This window comes from Oenanthe melanoleuca, chromosome 1A (assembly GCF_029582105.1).
Source record: "Oenanthe melanoleuca isolate GR-GAL-2019-014 chromosome 1A, OMel1.0, whole genome shotgun sequence".
Lineage (NCBI taxonomy): Eukaryota > Metazoa > Chordata > Aves > Passeriformes > Muscicapidae > Oenanthe > Oenanthe melanoleuca.
This window is the reverse complement of record NC_079334.1, coordinates 33,681,543-33,697,825: the sequence shown is the minus strand read 5'-3', so window position 1 is coordinate 33,697,825 and position 16,283 is coordinate 33,681,543. Positions and strand designations below refer to the sequence as shown.

General features: G+C 40.8%; 1 protein-coding gene across 3 annotated transcripts in view; it reads left to right on the top strand.

Annotated features, from left to right (window-relative positions):
• Positions 1–321: 321 nt before the first annotated feature.
• The window catches only part of SYT1 (synaptotagmin 1), a 328,925-nt gene continuing 312,963 nt past the window's right edge, over positions 322–16,283 (top strand). For 2 of the 3 annotated variants that reach the window (XM_056516347.1, XM_056516346.1), the window contains exon 1: positions 322–609. The gene's annotated coding sequence lies outside the window, so the exon portion shown is untranslated. The remainder of the gene's footprint in view (positions 610–16,283) is intronic. The other variant, XM_056516345.1, reaches the window with a different exon arrangement.

Genomic DNA, 16,283 nt, shown 5'->3' with positions numbered 1-16,283 from the left:
CGGGCGAGGGCCAGCGCCGCGCCTCGCCCGGGGCACCCGGCTCGCCCGACGGGCTTGCGGCACAGCGCAGCGGCCGCCGGGGACGCCAGCCTTGCCCGCCGTGCCGGGGATACCCTCCTCATCCTCCCCATCCCCATCCCCATGCCGCTCCCCCGCCGCCGCCGCCCGGCCCCGCCCGACGGGGCGGACAGGGACCCGCGGGCGCGGGATGGGCGCGGCCGGCGCGGCGGCTCCACCCTCGCCGTGCGCCGGGCGATTGGCGGCGGCGGCGATCTCCCCGCCCCGCAGCCAATGAGGGCGGCGGGCCGGGGGTGATGGGCTGCCTCTCGCGGGAGGGATTCCTGGAGACGCTGCAGTGTGGCGGCGCTCCCGGCGCCGCGCAGCCCCCGTGCCGCCTCCGCCGCCCCGCCTGCCTCCCCTCGCCTCGCCTCGCCCTGCCCGCCGGCGGCCGCCACCGCCGCTGAAACTTAACGCCGAGCGCGGGGGGCCGGGGCAGCCTGCCTGCCGCGCCGGGGGCGCTCCGCCCGCGCCCCGCCGCCTCGCCCCGGGAGCTGCCGCCGCGGGGAGAGGCTGAAGGACGGAGCCGGCTGCGCCCGTCCCGGTTGCCAGGTAAGGCAGCGCTCCGGGGCCGCCCGCAGCCGCGCCCGGGCGGCGTCGCCTCGGGCGGGGGGAGCTGCCCGCCGTGCGGGCGGGGGAGCGCACACGCTCCGGGGGCGGCCGTGCCGCCGCCCGCCCGCCGGCGCTGCCCGCACTGCCGGGCGGGGGCCCGCCCCCGGGGCGCTCCCGCGGGGGTGGGGGCGTTTACGGGAGGGGCGACACAGACAAAGGGGACGCCCGCGCCCCCCCCCCCGCCCCCCCCACCGCCCTCCTTGCTCCCCGCCCCCGCGGAGCTCCGCCGTCGCCCCCCGCCCCGGCTGCAGGAGAGAGGAGCATCTCTGCATCCCTCCATCCCTCCATCCCTGCCCGGAGCCGGCGCCGAGGCGGCCGCCGGGCCAACTTGTGTGTGCGGGTGTCCCCGCCGCCGCCAGCCCGTGCCCCGGCAGGGTGGTCTGTCCCGGCGGAGGGCGGTGGGCGCGGCGGTGCGCCCCGCCCGGCGCTGCTCTCCGCTCCGGACCGCAGGACGACAGCTCATCGTTCGTGTATCAATTCACAAAAGCCTTGCCCACTTCACTTAGAAAGGCTGTCAGGCTAATGTGTTTCCTTTCCATGCAATTTCATCTTCGCTGTCATTGTTTCCTTCGTGCCGAGTACCGCTTGCCCTGCTTTGGTTTGGGTACGTTCTGTTCTGGTTCCTAGGCACACACGGTATGGATAGGGGATCAGCGCTCTGTTTAAAAGTTAATTTTGCCGATCAAACTCTACTAGGTACAGTAGTAAGAATGTGGCAAAGAATGTTAATATTTCTTTTGTTTCCAGCCTTCTGAAATAAAGATATCAAACGACTGCTAGCTTCTGGTACTCAGTATAGTAAATAAATTAAATGTAGTCATTGGAATGAGCCTTTATGGCACTTTCAACAATCTGTAATTCAATCATCTCTGATACAAGCTGCCTTTTGCTATTATTCATCAGACCCAGCTGAGTGATTTCTGTCAGATGGGAAGCGGTGGAGAGAAATCTCTAGGTAGATGTAACTGAAAAGCTTTCCAAGTAGAGTCCTAAATGAGCACAGAAAAGCACTTGGCCACAATCTCAAGACAGATGTTGGCATCCAAATAAATCATTTCTTTTGATTGTCTGGGGGATGTCAAGTTTTATTTTCCTTATTTAATAGCCATTTGCGTGTGAAGAAGTAGCTCTGTCTTTATTACCTTGTAAACTCAATGCAAAATGTTGTAGTGCAGTAATATTTCACTGTCTCTGAAACAATATTTTCTGTACAAAGGTCAGTAGAGTAGTTTCAGATACGCATACGTGTTGTAGACTAATCTGCAGCGGTGATATTGATCCTCAGAGCTGCTGTGCAGTGTGCCATCCGTGTTGCATGTTAAGCTGTTTAAATTGCTTTATTGTCCAAGAGAGTTACTTCACCCTAAGAAAGGGAAGGTGGTACTTGTAGACCCAAGGGGAGTTTCCTTTCCCTGGTGAGTTGACATCTAGAGTTCAGATGGGCAGTTGTTTTTGGAGTGTCCCCGGAAAAGGATGGGGGGAGCTTTTGGGTACAAGGACAAGTAGGCAGTGAACTAATTTGTTTTGTGAGGATATGAAATGACATCTCCTGCCATGCTTAAATAAACCTGCTCAGGAAAAGTGTAAGGAGGTTGCACATGTGTTTATAATAGTATTTTCTTGTCTGTCTTGGAAACAAATGACCTGATTTTATGTCTTGAGTCAAATATATATCTTTTCTTGTTCCAAGCTTTTTGGGTTTTTAGTTCTATTAGTAGTGTCTGAGGAAATATACTTTAATGTGGTCTGTTACTTGGCTTGTGGTATAGTTGCTCAAAATTTGCATGCGTACAATTCATAAATTGAAACTATGTAGCTTAAAACATAGTGTAGGCAGCTTGAGTGAGAAGAGATGATTTCGAAAAGAACCACAGGGCATAAGATAATGACATACTGTAGGAAATAATCATACTCCTGCACTTGCAAAAGCATGAAATGTTCCAGTGTAGCCATTTCATACAAGCCAAATTTTCCTTCACATTAAGAGCGCCTAAGTGAGCCTTATTAATGTTTGATGCGAAAGATGCTAAATCCATTTTAAGGATTGATACTGAAATTTAAAGAGGTAGCTCACAGACTAACAGAGCAGTTCTAATACTTCCTTAAAACAAATGTGAAAAATAATCAGTTGCTATGTATGCCATAGCAGCACAAGTGGGAAATAGCCTCCTGTGTAACACTAGTGGGCAAGAAACCCTTTAAAACCATAGGTACAGAACAGTGTTTGATTAAACAATCTGAAGTGTTTTCCTACCTTAATCATAACTTAAATCAGATGTAAGAGATGACCAAGAAGATGCTCAGTGTTGGTTAGTGTAGTGAAGGTGTGAGATAAGGGAAGGTTCTGTTTGTCAGAAAGCTAGGGGGAAAAAAAAAAAAATCTATATTCTTCCAGCTAGCATAGACACACCGGAAACATAAAATCAATTTTTATGGTCTTTTGGCAGGGTTGGCTGTAATAAGTAAAAAGAAGGAGCAGCTTAGTGTCTTGGCAGAAGTTTTTAAGCCACTCAGCTGTACAGAACTCAGTTAATTGATGTTTCCTCACATGAAAATGAAGCTCCTATTTAGCATATTGTTGTCTTTTCCTGTCCATTCAGCGGTCTGCTTACAATTTTAAAAATATTCCTGTAGTTTTATATTTGCATGCGTGTTTAAACACACAGATAAACTCTTTACTGGGAACTGCTTTCTGAATAAAGGGTGCACGCTACCCCGTATTGCATGCTGTGGAAGAGACATTAAAGTTTGTGATGCAGATAAAAAGGACAAGAAAATATTTCTGCATATCTGGAAGAAAAGCATGGAGGAGTTATTATGCATGAATGCCATGATCTCCATCCCTCTACTGGTGATGCCTATATAAATATGCAGTTTCACAAAGAGAAATATTTCGTCTTTTGATTTTACTTTGATTCTCTGTAGAATGTTTGTTTTAGACATAACTCTGTGTATAGGAAAAATCTTAATTAGGAACACAGATAAGGAAGCAAACTATCAACTTGTGTTTACTGCTGACATTTACTAAAGATACTTGAGGTTAAAATAAAAGCATTTGCTAGACTAAGTAAACAAAGCATTAGGTTAACAAATATTTTCAGGATCGTTATGTACAAATGCCATCTTTGCTAGAGTAGGCTCTACTCCTCCTCATACGCCCCAGTAAAAGAGGGGATTAGGAAATGGTGGTTATACTGTTACATCTTTTGCAGAAATACCAGACACCAAAGCAGAATGCATTAGGATGATGAGAACTGACAAGGGTTTTTCATGATCTCTTCTGGTGATAGGGTAAGAGCAGGCTACAGGCAATCTCTTTCAAGGACTACGTGGATTAGTTGAGCGATTTGTGCAGCAGCATGTGGAAAAATCTTTTTTGTTTAAATAAAAAAAAAAGGTAAAAATATTTAGTTATACTGTTTTTTTTTTCTCTGAGTCCTGTAATGACTGAAAGCTGGAATAAGAACATCCCTTACTTTTGGTAAATGTCTAATCAGTATGTTTTAGAGGCTGGCTTTTCTCTTCTCTTGTTTTCCCCAAGTAGCTAAAGGAGAAGCACATGAATGGCTTATGAGAAAGCTGACCATTTTTCTTAACCTGTTTTCTTATCACTGTCAGTCTGGAGGTATTTCCCAGAAACAGCAGGCACTGAACACTTCTCCCTCTCCATACTAGAGGGAGTGGTGTTGCCATCCTTTAAATTCTCACAGAATTGCAAACTCGGATGCCTCTTCTCTAGGCATCCCTAAATAGGCTCAGAGAAATCTATCAAAACATTAAATAAATCTGGAATGTCTCCTGTGCAGTGTAGCTATCTGATAAGCTTCTAATGTATATAATATCTTTTTAAATTTAGAATATTTAACAAATTTTAAAACAGTTATGAGAAATTATCCAAATAATCAATCATCTCTGAATTATTATAGTTATATAAAAACCTCAGGAAAATAAATTTTTATTTAAGAGTGGCTAAATCCAGTTTGGTTCTTTTAAGGATGCTGTCTGTAAATTTCCTGGACACTTTGAGGATTTATGTCCAAATGTGTTGTAGTAGCTTTAATAATGTAGCTGTGGCTATAGTGACTAGGTAGTACAATGCCTCAAAGCTGCTCAGTCATGTTTTAATAAATTGATTAAATATCAACTTACAAGTTCTGTTTTGTACCTTTATCTTAAGGGTATTGTTTTTCTGTAATCATGTGGTTGAAAAATCAGTGTAGCAGTTGCAAAATGGGAAAGCTGGTAACCATTCTTCAGCTTGGCTCAGAGACATGAGTTTACCCATGAACTCTCATGTCCATGTGTTTAAATAACTATGTAGCTAGTGCAGTTGAAAATAATTGGAGTGCTTTTGTGCAAAGCACTGTGGAAATAAAGATTTCCTGACAAATGGCTTATCTGGTTCAGGGTAACAGTTGTGCTTTTCCTAGAAAATATGTCTGTGTACAGATGAACTAACTCTAGATCTAACTCTTATTTAAAAAACTTAATGACCACTAGTGGCATGAAAGGGTTTTTTTTTGTGTTTATTTTTGTTTGTTTGTTTGGTGCTGGTTTTTTTTGTTTATTTGGTTGGTTTGGGGTTTTTTTTGTGTTTGGTTGTTTTCTTTTTGTTTCAATTTTTTTTCCAAAGCTATGGACAGCATTTCTTTATAAACATATATTTCTAGGATAAAGTATTAGAGTTGGGAGGAATTCTTAAAATATCTAGTGATACAGATAAGGTTCTAATTTTTTATTTTTTAAAAGATAAAGTGATAAAAAAAAACTTAGTGGTATGATGTGTCATTAGAAGACAGAATGTACTGGCAAATAGTTGAGGGTTGAAGAATGGTAGTGTAATACATCCCAATCAAAAGAGTTTTGAAACTTTTTTTGAGTTAAAAAAGGACTCTTATGTTTCATGCTGAAATGGTAAGCTTTGTGTTTTGACTTCAGTAAGGCATTTTATTTAATTCGTGGTGATGTTCTAGTTGTAAAAATAATACTGTAGAGCAGCACTATTGTCCATGTGGACAGATTTTTTTTTTTTCATGTAATATATTGCAGAACAGATAGCATATAGGGAATTGCCATTTCCATTATTCCAACTCTTTTCATTATCTTTGACAATGATCTGGAATAAAATACAAAATCCATATTCATGAGAATACTTACAGTTTTTTGTGCCAATTTTAATAAAGTTGGAAAAAGTTCTATTATAGACTGATTTCGTTTGGTTTCTCATTATACATCTGAATGTATTTTAACAAAGTGCACTGTAATACTTTTGGCTACTTCCAGTAAAAAAAAAAAAAAAAAAAAAAAAGGTGAGTCCTCTTTAAATACTGGTCCTGAGAAGGATTTGGGATTACAGCTAAGGTAACATGATCTGCTCTTATTTAAAGAGAAAAGAAGATGTATGGAGCTGTAAACACTGACTGTGGAGTTGAGAGTAGGAAAGGTGCCTAACTCAGGGAATTGGAGGACTAGAATTAGTTTAGAGGAGGGACTTGAGTTGTCTCAATGGAGATGTGTCTAGTCTGTTTCCTAATGGGACTGCTAAAAGCTTACCATTCTCTTTGCAAAGCTGGATATGCTGAAAGGCTCATTGATCCCCACAGAGTGAAAATGCTGGTATTAAATTGTGCCCTGATATGTAGAAGTTCCCACAGCATCCTGGCTGGGCATACAAGCTACAAGACTACAAGAAATGAGCTATCAGTGTTTTGTCCATCAGAGTAGCAAGTGTATAAACTGCCTTACTGAGCAGATGACACCTTTCTACTTGAAGTCTGTAGATTAGTATTTTCTTTTCTTGTAGCTAGACCAGGTACAAGTTCTAGATTTGATGTTGAAATTGCTGGATTTGTGTTAATCCTTGAGAATGGAGGGGGTAATCGCCTGTCCTTTTGGCCTAAGAATCACCAACCCATTGAACTTGCTGCTATTAACTCCCATTGTGTCTCTTGGATTAAAGAGCATTTGTTGTAGAAGATGTGACATGTTGCATAGTGTGAAGAGGTTCTGTGTGAACTTCCTTTAAGCTGCCCTTGTAAATTCTAATCCTATTTCATCCATTGTAACTGACGAGAAATTTTTGTTTATTTATCTAACTAGTGATTTAAAGCCCCTTGAAGCTGCTAACTCTTCTTTCCATTTATTTTGTTCCTCTGATGTGTCCTAAAACTATGAATTGTGCTTATTAGTAGGTACTTCAGTTAAAAAACTAATTCCTGTCACTCTTTAAGATGTGGGAGTGTCCGTGCCCTGTGTCTCATTGTCATGGCCTGGATTTGTGTAAATAGGCTTCAGCTTCCAGATGCCCATCAGTGAGATAATACCAGAAGGGTGGTCTTCTGTCATACCCATTCTGGGTTTGGAACTGGCTGTGCAGGTGGCAGACCTTGTGGCTGGCATCTGAACCAGGGAATCCTGTCATGATTCTGCTTTGAACCTGGATAGACTTGTCTTGATCAGCATCTTCCATGTCCTCTTTCCATGTGTCAGGCTATGGATAGTTAATTGGTGGCATTGGTAAGAAAATAGGTGTCTCTGATGGGAAGGCTACCTTTGAGAGTGTTACAAGTCCCACTAAATTGCCAGAGATGTCCTCAAGTAGTCCAGCTGAGGGTAGAAGGCAAATACATGTTTTGACTGCAAGTGAATGTTGGTTGAATTGCAGGATTTCTAGATCCTGAAATTAAAGTTTATATATTTTCAAACAGCCCAAATATTTAATTAAAGATCTATCTATTATACTGTTGCATTTGATAACTGTATCTGGGACATACTAATATTTTCTTATGAAAAGCCTGACAGTGGATGCCTTTTTGAGATTTTTAATTTCTTCATAGTTGTTTTTCATATGGTAATAACAAACAGTTACCTTTCACTTCCTCATCATCTTTGACTATCTTACTTCATGCTTTGTTAGCTTACTCAGCTGCTAGTTAGTGCAGAGAAACACCAGGCAATATCCATGTTACCTTGATAGAGGTCACTTGCTTCTTCATGATGTGCTATGGCTGTGTAAGTCCTTTGCTGCTGTTATCTTGTATATTTCCTTTATTTTTGTAAATCTTGCATTATATGATCGATCTGTTTGGGGTTTTTATTAATGTGTATTTACTGCTTTTTTTTTTTTTTTTTTTTTTTTTGCTTACTGAGAAAATGCTGATGGTGAAAAATGGAAGTAAAATCATCTGGGACAAAACCACCTGAAGTCACATGCTATAGTTTTTTCTTGCATTTGTCATTTTCAAAATATACGTCTGTTTTGAATAGTGACTTGGGCTTACTTTAATATTTGATATACAAATATTTGCTTTATGAACCATACAGTGGGTAATAATTGTGAGCTGTTTACTCAAAATCAATTATTCTTTATAAATATTGATGAATGTTGTATTATAGGTGTGAAAAGCATAGAAATCACTGTGGAAATCAGCATTTTAGAAGAACAATAATAATGAATATTTTATCTTCATATCAAGCAGCTAGAGCTCAGATTTTTGACTTGAGCACTGCTTATTCATGTAGTGTCAATTAGATTCTAAAGCAAAAAAACAGCCAAAAGTCCATTACAGGTGAGGAACCACTCTTTTTCAGTCGTAGTAGGGACTGTCTGCACTGTTACTTAAAGTTACAAATGAATCCCAAAAGCCAAAACTTTTTTCTGCCTTTCCAGATGTCTGTTCCCATCAGTGGAATTCCAAAATGTATTTTTTGCATGTATGTGAAAGGAATAATAGTTGGCATAATTTTAATGGAATATGTCAGTATTACTCTTGTTAGTAGATTTTTTTGAATTTCCTTTCAGTATTAAAATGAAACTTGGAGCAGTTAATTTGCTTTGTGTTGAAATTTGGCTGTTAGAATGTCTATGCACTTCAGCTACTTTTAAAACAGTGTATGAATTTAGTGGTTTTTACTGATTTCACAGAACAAAGCTAAATTATTGGCTGGAAGGGAACAACACCTGGCATTCCCTAGTCTGTGGTGTCACTGTGCCTTCTTCCACTCAGTTCTATGGCTCTGTGAGGGAGAAAAGCAATCTTTACTGGGGAGATAAAAATCTGACCTCTTGGCAGTTTGAGTGTTGGCTTTAGGGGTTTCAAGTAGGTGAATGTGTAAGTCTGAAAGGATATACTCAAGGGTGGACTAAAGGTCATAGGTGGATGTATTGAGTACTGATCCTAGTTGGGATTGTTATAGTTAGCAAAATTTTCGAGGTTTTGTCTTCCAGTAGGCCAAATACTGGCTTTTTCTTGGGTCCTTTGGGGATAAGTGTATTGATCATTCTGAATACCCTAGGGATTACGCTGATGAATTAATAAAAGAACTTATCCTCAAACTGTGAAAAATGTTAGCTCAGTTGGTCCTATTTATAGCTGTAGTGCTGTAAGATACTTACAGGTAGTTGCTTCAATCAGACTTAGAGGTAATTGTGTTGAGTAAATTCTAGTTACAAAGTCTAAGATGTATAGTAAATAGTGTAGACTGTGCTTGGTGTTTATCTTAAGCTGTAGTACTTACAAAAAAAAGAGTAGGGGAATGTATTGAAACTTTTCCACTCCTAAAGACCATCAGCAAGTTTGGTTATGGTTAGTCAAGTCAAGCTGTTGTCCCATTATTTTTGGCTGTATGGGTTTTCTGTAGATTAGGAGAACTAGAGATAATGGGCTCAGCAGTGAGGTGTGTGAGTGGAGGGGCTCCATGTTGTTCCATGATGGTCAAACATTCTGTATCTCTGTGCAGAGATAAAGGTGATGACCTACACAAACTCCACCTAGCAGAGTTAGAACTAAACCTTAGGTGGCTGGTTTAAGCAAGTTAGTGTCTAAGACTAACAGGTAATAAGCATATTCACTATATGGGATAGCACCCTTGTACATGTGGATGCAGTTCACAGCATGTACAATTGCTGTGACTTTTAATAGCAGCAAAACATGACGGTTTTTCCCTAAATAAAATGCAGAAAGGGAGCCTGAAGTGAACGTGTCCTAAAATTTTTCCTGTTGCAGAGCAACTGCTTCAGGCCACGTTGCTTTTTCCATTGGACTTGGTCTAATATTGTTGTTCCAATTCTGGCTCACATAGACCAGAAATCTTGTTAATGTGTTTCTAGTGAATCATATTTTTTTTAGATGAACAAAATTATGTCCCAGAAATACAGTTCTATTATTTTATGTTCAAAGCACTTTTTTAGTTGAGTTGGAAGATTGCATAAAAAGTCATTTATTGTCACCATCACTTCAAATATCTAGTTAGGCTTTTTTAAACCTGTTTACCTGTTTTGTTTTTGTAGGCTGCTTGCTTGCCTGGACACATGGGAAAAATCAAAAATGAACATCATAGTGTGTAGTGGCCATGTTCCTTTTTTTAATTTTTTTTTTTTTTATTTTTATATTATTTTAATGTATGGATGCTTTTTTAACACATGAATTCCAAATGTGGGTCGTAACCGGCGACAGCTGTTTCATCAAGGGCTGCTTCATGTTTGTGAGCAGTGTTTGCTCTGCAGTCTCTTTAGAACAGGGCCTGACATATCTTGTAATGTGTTTATACTGTGCCTAACATAATGGGATCCAGATCTTTGACTAGGGACATGGACTGTTGTACAAAAAAGAAAAAAAAATAGCCCAAATGCTAGAAAAAGTGCCATCATTTAAGGCCCCCAGAGATCAATAAACAACTCACTGCTGTAACCATATCAACCCTCTCCTTCAAAGGGATTTTAATTGTATCATGGAAACTTCAGACCTGCAAATGTGAGCACTTGTCTGTTAGGCATTCTGCCAGATATAAGTATATTTTGCTGGTCATTAAGTATTGTTCATACTGGGGGATTTGCACATCCAGTTTGGAGATCTATTTAGAAACTGTGCTGAGTTACTCTTTAAAACATCTTCACCTTCACCCTGACATAAATGATAATGTTTTCAGTTTTAAATAGAAGAAAGTTTTCTGTTTCCCAGTAATCATGATTTGCCATCTTCTAGTTAAAAACTAGGTAGGCTGTTTGACTTGCTACTGAAGAAAGCTATTTTATGTATAATGCCGTGCTCACAACTGGGATTTGAATTATTTACAGGTGGGATGGTACAAAGGATCTAGATTTTTAGCCTTCTGGGGCCAGGAGGGAATTTATCTGACAGAAAGGAGATAAACTAGTTTCAGCTCCAGTAATATTTAAAAGACTAGCTACTTCATACCAGAAAGCAGTTTCTATGAGCAAGGAATTAGCAATATTCTGCTGCAGCAGCTTCCCCAGTACAAGAGCCAGTTTGTCTGTCCAGAGATTGATGTAATTATGGGAGATTTCTGCTCCCCCTCTCAATGAGAGGCTGATAGAGGAGAATACCTAGTACTGCTTTGATGTGTGATAGTGTAAATGGGCAAAGCAAGCACAAAGTCAAAACCATAGCTGCCCAGATAGCCTGTTTTGAATGTATACATGAAGATTTCAGGTAAAGGTGTTAGGAATAGGTTTTTGTGAAGTGTGCAAGTTTGTGCACATCAGACAGTCATTTATATTACGTGGCGCCAATCAAAGTAGTGTCCTATTGATGTGTTGAAACATAAATCCCATATGACAGATGGGGATCAATGCCAGGGGGAGATTAAGGATAGAATTCATCTCATTTAAGTTTAAATACCTTCAGAAGGTGATTCATTTGACCTACCTTAGGCATCTGTCTTGGTGTGAGATGGACTGCTGTCTGGAGGTGAGATGGGCTGCTCTCTGGAGCTATCTGTTCCTTTTCAGTAACTGTAAGAAGTCTGAGATTACTAGATGAGACTTAGTCTGCCAATTTATAGACACCTGACATGGACACTGGAATCCTAAGTGATGTGTCTAAGGCCTTATGGGGAGCCCGTGGCAGTGCTGGGAATTGAACCCAAGTTTTCTGCTTCCAGCTTAATGCAGCTAATCACAATGTGTCTTTCTTCAGAATCTTACAGTGCAAAAGAAGCACTAAGGATACACTTTATATCTCACTCTTGATAGTAGTGAAATTTTGGTATCAGCTCCATAGAAAGATAGGTATCTTGTCAGTAAAATTGTAAAAAATGGTCCTTTGTATTGGGAATTACAATATTTTGCTTGCAGTTATGGCAGTTTGAAGTCAGACTTGTCCAGTCAGTGCTGATGAAAGTGGGTGTCCCTGAGAGGAAATGCCTTATATTAGTGTGAGTCACAGCCACTGAGACACTCGATGTTTCCTGAAACCTGAATATGAAAGCTGATATGATAGTGGCTCCAGCAGGCTTTGGATCTTGCCTGAAGCATGCAGGGAGTCAATGAGGTCTGCACAAGTGGTAGCACACTGGGCAGAGTGTGAGAATTGCCTCTCCTCTGGTCGTGTGGTCAGTAAAGCTCTCAGTGGAGGGAAGAAAAGCAGCAACTCAGGTGTTGCCAGTGTGTATTTTCCCTCTCTGAACCTGCAGTAAGTTTTGCACCTGAATGAGCACAGTGCTTTTAGCTTTGTTCTCCTTGTTTGCCTCCATGCACATACCCAGCCCATCCCTTTCTCCTTAACCTAATTCAAGGCTGTGGTTTTAGTGTAGCTTGTGAGATGAAATCGTATTTTCTGAGCTGTAGTGCAAGATCTGTTTAAACAGCTTTGTGTAGTTTATATGTGGAAATCTTCTCAGATGTGAAGCAGAACATCCTAGTAATATGTGACCCTCTTTAATTCATGGTATCACATCTCTTTACGTGGGAATATACTGTGATTTTAGAGCTTCAGGATGTAAATGTCAGGGTTTTGTTTTTTTCCCCAATTGATTGCTGTGGTAAAAAGAAGGGAATAAAATGTGCTATATTAAGCTAAAAGAAAAGCTGGCAACGTCAGGAGTAAAATAGGATGTATATTTTAAAACTTATGTAATTTCTGCCTCTCAAAATTGGAAATTGGCTGCTAGTTTCATAGTACTGTGTACAGTAAAAGTTGTATCTTCATGTTAGATCTAACGTAAAGTTAAATCAGAATGGTCTAGGAAAGAAAAATCTAGTACTTTGAAAAATTGTGTAATAGCAAAACGGTTGTCTTGTTCACACAGATCATGAGAATTTCTCATTCTGTTCCAGCCTCCTTTCAGCAGCTAAACATGATGATTTGCTAGCTAAATGAACCTTTATAAGCTAGACATCAACTATATATAAATGCTGAACAGTGCATCCTAAACCTGTCACGCTGTCAGAGTACAACTGTTTTCTCTACAAATATGGAAATTGTCACTTATCTGCATTCTCTCCTTGCCCTATTTCTCCCCCATATGTTAATATTCACCCAGGTGAAAGAGGCCAATTATAGTTTGGCTGTTGTATAAATAATGCAGAAGTTGTAAGTGGCTGAGAAAAATTTAGGTTAGAAGACTGAGGGATTGAATAAGGAAATAAAAGCACCTTTCAATGAGGGCAGTGATATCTTGTTTCTGTATTACATCATGTTAAAAAAGGTATTTAACTTTTAGAATTTATAATCCTTAATCTGAGAACTGTTTTTAAAAATAAAATCTTGGTTCAATTTTCAGAAAGTCAGAATATTTTGCTCTGCGGTATTTCACCTTTTGGCTTTTTCCCCAGGCTCTCCTGGGAGCAGGCAAAGGGTCTTTCCCCTTGGCAGGGGTGCTGAAGAGCCCCTGAACCAGGGGGATGCCCCAGGACCGTGTTCATAGGGAGCGGGCGGCTCTTCCCCCAGCTTTGCAGAAAACATTTGGACAACACAGCGCAATCTGGAGTCAGGCTACCTTGAAAGTAAATTAATTAGGCTCATTAAAGGTGAAGTCACAAACTCCAGAGCAGCTGGGGTTGATTCTCAGTAGCTGCTGCTGGCTCGGGGCTGCATGGCCAGGCTGGACAGGACATTGTCAGCGCAGCTTTCACTGGCCTGCGCTTCTGCACTGCGCAGGTGATGGACCAGGTTTGCTTAGCTTCTTGTGTCCTTCCTCCACTGCTGTGTCTCTGGAGTATTGCAGAGTCTGCTGTGGCCCTAAATTCACTTGTGTTTAAGCATCCACTCACAAGGTCTCAGTGACCTGACAGCAGCCTTCAGCAAAACTCGCTGGGCTGCGCGGCTGCGGGGTCTGCGGTGCCTCGGACCAAGGCATCAGCACCAGGTGAGCCATGTGCCCTTGCCTCTCTGTCTGGCTCCTCATTTCCCATGGTGATGATTTTCATGCAGCTAAAAAGGATAGTTACAGAAGGAGCTAAAGAAAAGCCCTCTAGTAAGGAGATAAGCAAGTACCTCTTTTTTTTTTTTTTTTTTTTTTTTTTTTTTTTTTTTGTTCTAATTTGGTTTTTTTGTACGGTTGTTGCTGCTTGTGGGTTTTGGTTCTTTTTTTTTTTTTTTTTTTTTCATCAAGAAGCTGCAATTTTCCTCGTTGGCTTTACTCTCATGATTGAGCTGTTTGTTTCCAGATGGCTCCTGTGTGTGTGGGGACAGGGACACACACAGCCCAATCTGTTCAGCTTGCATCAAACAGCCCAAGGTGCTGGGCACGCTGACTCATGAGGAGCAGTTGGGCAGCCCCTCCCGTAGCAGCTATGCCTGTAGCAGCCTTAATTTCCAGATAGGAAGGGTCTGAAGCTGCACCCTCCTGTGGAAAGGAGAGATTTCAAGGTTCAGGAATGCATGTGATGGGTGAAACTGCAACCTCCTATCTTTCTAATGATATTGAATTTATCAGTGTTTCTTAAATGTGTCTGCTGTACCAAAGTGCTTTGGACTTTTTTATTCTGGATGTTGGTCTTGGTAAGCTATTTCTCCTATCCATTCTGCAAAGCTGAGTTCTTAGTGTAATATCAGGTATGTCAGGTGAAGTATGTAAACAATTACAGTTTTTTTTCACATTTGACAAAAGTGGTCACCAGAGAACAGAGATGGTGTGTGAAAATACAAAGTTAGCACCATGTGTTTACAGGTACTATGTCAATCTTGCAGTGACCTAAAGCAACACTTGCTTTTTTCTTTCTTGGAACACCCAAATACAGTTCTTTGATTTTACCTATGGCTGTTAGAATTTGGATTGACCAATATGTTCTGCACATTTTTCTTCCCTTATATGTGCCCTTATCTTCTGTACTTTTTAAAACTGTGAGGGGAGAAGGATGGGAAGTTTTATTAAAAACAGGTACTGCAATCAGCTCTGGTTAGGAGGCAAACAACACTTGATGTACTGTAAAGGCTAGAGAGGTGACCTGTACATAATCAAAAAAGTATCTGTCATTAATGCAGTCGACAAGGTCATTAGGTATCACCCTATTGAAACTATGTTTATGACTGACTTAATGAATTAATCAACTGTTCTTCAGTTGTTAAGAATCTGGATTTCAAATGTTTCTGTTGTATTTTTCCAGAATCCGCAGTGGTGGTTGGGTAAGCCCTGAAGTTCCCATGGTAAGATGCTCATTCTGTGCAGTGCTATGTATGTGTGAGTTGCTGAGCATCTGGAAATCCCTCTGACATTAAAGTGGTCTGTACAAGTGAAAGTGTACTCCCTGCTAAAATACAGACTCCTGAAATGGAAGCATGATATACCACTAAAAAGTTACTGTTGTGTATAGATTTAATTTTTCTGGAAGTTTTTGTTGAGGCCTTTTATCATACCAGGTTATTTACATAAGAGAAACATAACATATCTGAGCTGAGAATCTCTTCAGACAACACATTATTGATACAGTGTCTCAGAATAGAATCACAGAATCATTTAGGATGGACAAGGCCTTTAAGATCATTGAGTCCAGCCATTAAAGGTTGTGAAGGTGTACCAGAGAGATAAGGTGAATTTTATGAGGTATTTCAAATAGCTTATGAAAACTGCATAATTTTCTGGTAAGGTTTGTTTGTGTTGTTAGGTTTGTTTGTATTGGTTTGTTTGTTTGTGTGTGGGGATTGTTTGTGGTTTTTTTATGTGTGTATGTGTTTTCTTTGGTTGGTTGGTTTCTCTCTCTGCTCCCCTTCCAAACGTTTAAACAATTACAGTTGCAGGGACTGCTTTAGTCAAAGCAATGCCATTGAACCCTAGGACTTCCTACTATGGTTAATCAGCAAGTCTGAGGTCTTTTGAAACCTTGGTCACCTGGTTGTTACTGCAGCAAGATTTTCTCTTTGTATGATTTAAATTTTCCAAAATGTCTTTTCAAACCATCGCTTGGAAATCAAAGTTGTTCTTACCTCTGCTGTATTACAGCAGTGTTTAAAAATAACTCTAGGTGTGTAAGTTCAGATGGCTATCACATCAGTGTCTGCAAAAAAAGCATAAATCCCACATGGAAAACATGAGTGCATGATCTAAGCACACCAGAGAAGGCTGATTTTTTCAGACCCCTTAATGCTGAATGCTAATAAAATAAAGCTTTTAGAAATAAATTTCTAAGTAGCTTTAGCTTTTGTTCAACAGCAGAAAACCAGTCATTACTCAAATAATTTTTGACACTAAATATGTCTTTGTCAAAATGAAGTAATTTTTAATTCTGCATATTATAAAAAAGAATATAACCATGTGAATTGTTCTTGTCCATACTTATGATGAACAGCATTGTACCAACTAGAGTTCATTAAAACTTCCAAATTCCAATTATGCCAGTAATAGGGCCTTAAGATTATCTGTATTGTGGAACAGAA